Below are 4,893 nucleotides of genomic sequence, written 5' to 3'. Positions count from 1 at the left end.
ACTGGAACTATAATGACCCATGTAAAAAGGATTCCCAACAGCAGTCCACAGTAAAAATTCTCTCCCAACTCGTCTCAAATCCTTTATCAAATCTGGAAGACAATAGACGTTCAAGTTATTGCCCTCTGTAATGACATTTCGAGCAGAGGCGATTATTTGATCGATGAAACCAGTGAGTTGAGGACTATTATGCTCTTCTTCGATAGTAACGTCAGGACTAAAGTCTTCGAGTTTCTGCATGTCTTTAAACTGTGCAAATCCATTTTCATCCAGAGGACGGGTCGCCATGAAATTCTGCAGCTGCAGACGTGCATCTTGGACAGTGGCAGCGAAAGGTGATCGCACTTGACAATCTTCATAGCTTTGAAGAGCTACTAAGCATGTAAGATAAAATAACTTCTTGAAGTCCTCCAACTGTTGACAGTCTACCATCATAGCCAAGGCTCGAATGAAGAAATCTTTCACCGCTGGTAATTGCAAATTTTGAAATATTTTCCATTTTGTTGCGACGTGAATGAAATGAGCAACGTCAAAAAACAGGAAGGTATCCATAGTTCGAGGAGACAGTGTATTTGTTTTCACTGCAATGAATAATCTCTCCAAATATTGGCTTGTTGTGCAGCCATTGAACGCTATTGACTCAGCGAGGAAGAGGGTTTTGGAAGCATCAGAGATACATCTTTTAGGTTTAATGGCAGCTCGTCGAACAAATGCTCCGAGCATTTGTATCACAGCTTCCCACTCTTGACACTCTGATATCATCTGACAAACAGAAAGAATGGTTTTCGAGAAATTTATCACAATAGAGAATAAGAAGATGTGTCCAGATTTCAGACCTCCGGGTCGATCTATTTTTCGGACGAGACTCCCGGTAGAATCAATGCTGATTACTGCCTTTCCTCGATTAATACGACAGTATTGCTTATAGGAGGCAACCTGAGCATCAGAAGCATAGACAACTGTGAATGGATATGACGAGACATGCGTAATAGTCCCGTAATAAGGTTTTTGCCACTGGAGCTCTTCAGTTACATGTATTGGGCTTTTATTTTTCTGTCTCTCCAACCCGTGGTCCACCCGAATAAAGTCCTGCTTACAATGACCGATAACATCCGATGAAGGGACAGTTGGTGCTACAGGTTTCCCCTTCCTCGTTGTTTCCCGGATCATGGCATTTCTTGCATTATAAGAACCTTCCGCTAATGCTCTCCTACCAACTTCCATTCTTTTTTCCCCATTGCATGGACGAGCTACAGGTGCATGCTTCGTACCATATGTGTCTCGTGTCCTAATCAATAATTTCAACTCTCCTGTGATGGAACAGGGCTCATCATCGGCGATTCCCCGAAATCGGTTGCCACAGTCCTTGTCTAAGCAATGACCAACGATTGTGAGGTAGTGTTTTCTGTTGGGAGACACACAAACGACTGCCCGTTTCAAAGCAAAAGCACAAGGCAGCCTGAATTCTCGTTGAAACAGATCAGCAATCGTATTTGTCCATACTTTTGGCTGTAAAGTATTTGTAGTTCTACATCCTTTAGACTTGACAGGCTTAATCTTGGTCCAAATTTCGGATGTCAAGATCAACTCGAACGTGGTTTCATTCTCATCAACTTCAGAGTCAGTCTCATCACAAATTATCTCTCCTCTCGAATTATCCCTGATGGTCTCATTAATAGATACATTAGGAGCTTCAAACGGTACCTGAACGTTTTTATTGACTCGGGCAATATTCAATATTCCACGTCTGTCTTGAGTGACATTAGTATACCAAGAGAGTGCAGTCCAATTCTTTTGACAACAATTAGCACTCATCAATTTCCAAACTTCGGCATTACTCCTGGGTAAAAAAATAATTTATGTATTCCTCAACCGCTGCAATTGCCTCATCCTTTGGTACAACACTATTCTGCGGCATATTGCAAAGTGGTCTTGGCACACCTGAAAATTATAACCTGTTAAATATGATAAAATCACCTTCTAGATATAAAGGATGCAATATATTATTACCCAAATGTTTATCTTATGGAGAAAAAATCAACAATAAATTATCACCGCACACGACGACAAATACGACAATGACAATGTGAAAAAGAACACAGACCACATGCTGTCTGTTGAATCAACAGTTGTTCTGTCGTTCTGCCTCGACCCCTCGTCCTGTGTCCCGCTCATTCAGGGTTAAGTTTCCAGAAGTGACGGAAATTGCCATCACTAATTACAAAACAATAAATTCTCGAATCATCGTCAAATTTTATTACTGCGATGAAAGATCTACAGTTAATCGTAAATCCAATTTCATAGAAATCCAATACTCGATTCGACTGTTTTTAGTGAAAGCGATGTCAGTATTTTCAATCACTAGGACCGAACATCAAGTGTTTTTAATATATTAATTTCCGTCGTGGTGAAATAAATATATTGAAAATTCTAAGAACTCAGCTCAAATGTCATCGTTAAATATTCAATTCTGAGGTTAGAACTACAATAATTCTAAGAATCCCAACCCATGTCATTAACCAGCACAAATGGAGAAACAGTATTGAAATTGCATTTGTAGAAGCATATAGTGTTTGGGAAGGGAATGAATGGTGTGTTTGGTGACAACAGGTTAAAGAAATTTTTTTATTTAATAATGAGATTAAACATAAAATGCCCATGCCAATCAAAGGACTCATTACATTGACGAGTCAATGACGAGTAAAAATTCATCCATATAAATTCACTTACATAAGTGCACGTATCTGGAGCCTAAATCTATTATCAATGTGTACATTAATAAATAATACCCTCAACCATCATTCATCTAGCTGACCTGCAAAGAATGTTTTAAACAATTTGAATCAGATAGGTCCTTTCGGAATAATTATCGTGAATTGACTCACCTTGAACGATTCAACTTTTTTCTTTCTAACTTTTTTCCAGTCGATTATCAAGATTTTATTTTCGAATGTATTGATACAAGAGAGGTGGTGACGGTCCATAGTCCTTGATATTTTCTTCAGTACGAGTTTGTAAAAGTCTGGCCCTTCGAGATTCGTTATAAATCCTTCGCTCCTCTGTAAAACATCATAATTTCCATTGCGCTGTGTCAGTTACAGTCATAGTAATTTGGAATGAATATTTGTACCCGGTGTGATTTTTGAAAGTTTAATGCGAAAAAATCCCTTTTANTGATACAAGAGAGGTGGTGACGGTCCATAGTCCTTGATATTTTCTTCAGTACGAGTTTGTAAAAGTCTGGCCCTTCGAGATTCGTTATAAATCCTTCGCTCCTCTGTAAAACATCATAATTTCCATCGCGCTGTGTCAGTTACAGTCATAGTAGTTCGGAATGAATATTTGTACCCGGTGTGATTTTTGAAAGTTTAATGCGAAAAAATCGCTTTGGGTACAAATAGTCACTCTCATAGTTAGATAACCGGGAGTTACTCGTATCATTCCATGAGACAGCCCACTGCTTCAAAACTCCTTTCCCCTTTGAATGTACAGCGATGTCCGCAAAGTTCAACGATATGAGGAAGATTGTTACGATTGACACAATCGAAATTGCATAATTATCATTTCGAAAATGCAAGGGGACATACGTATTGGGACCGCTATTTACCGATGGTGGCGGGGTGATCGCCCTCATAACATAGACGACCGATGGTTTACTTGTTCAAACTTGTTCAAACCCTCACATTGTAGCTGACAGTAGTAGTTCCTCTTCGACTCATTCATGTCTGTATTGTTTTTAATTGTTGTACTCAAAGTTCTGATGGTGTCATATTTTAGAAAAACTTGAGGATTTGCAAAGTAATTGATTGAAGTACCAATGATCAACCATCGGACGGCCATTTTTTTAGTGCAGGCGATACCCACCAGACATCGCAGCGACTTATAGCGGTTCCAATTATATGATAAAATTTAACGGAGTAAATGTAATCGTCGATAATACAGAGACCGCCCAGAAGGTAACCGCTTGGTGGGGATAAATGACGATTGGTTATATGCAGTTAATTAATTAAGAATGCATGTACAAACAACCAAATTATGAAATTCGCAATCTACAAACGATTTGTAATGAAATAGAGTCATTTTTTATATTAAATGAACAATTTTAATTTTTTTGTCGGCGAGTATGTGAGAAATTAGTAAATTAATTACAGCTAATTAATGATTCTACTAACGAAATTTTCGTATGTACTATCAAGTACTAATGATGTACAATCACCTACATAAGGTACTTTTTCTAATTAGTGCAATTGTCGGCTAAGTACCTGGGGGTTATAATTTCTGATATGGGAAATGGGCGTTCTAGGTATTATTGGGGACGCTAAGGTATGATACAGGGAGGTATGGTGAAGCTTTGATGTCGCCGACACCGAAACAGGGGACAAGTTCCAATGGAAGCCACGCGCGGCGCTGTTGCGTCCCTTCCCCTCACGCGGATTAGATCTCCCGCCACATGCCGATTTTACTTGCGTCGCGAGTTCAAATCCCCGTCAAATCAATTTTTTTTTTTCATGACAGAGAAATAGTATATTTCGTAACGAGTCCAAAAAAGTGGTTTTTGGCGAGTGGGAGGTTTATATCACGATCCAGAAACCACTTTTTTAACGAGTTACGAACGAAATTTTTCATCACAATGTGTCGGAAAGTTACTTCTCCGATACAGCGTGATGAAAATAAAATTTTGTGTTCAATCGAGAGGAACAGGATTAAAAAATGTTGAGATGAAAACTATATGATTCTCAGCAAATAGTTCCATGGGTCGAGTGATAAAGATTGACTGAGAGTCATGTCGACTAGACGATTGAAATACTAATTAGAAGAAAGAATAATTAACATCAGAAGTCCATTCAATTAATTATTCCTCTTCTCTTCAGTGAAGCTTAATAGGGAAGAATT

This window comes from Diachasma alloeum, unplaced genomic scaffold (genome assembly GCF_001412515.2).
Source record: "Diachasma alloeum isolate Michigan unplaced genomic scaffold, Dall2.0 Dall_scaffold_00445, whole genome shotgun sequence".
Classification (NCBI taxonomy): Eukaryota; Metazoa; Arthropoda; class Insecta; order Hymenoptera; family Braconidae; genus Diachasma; species Diachasma alloeum.
Note: the sequence above shows the minus strand (reverse complement) of the source record.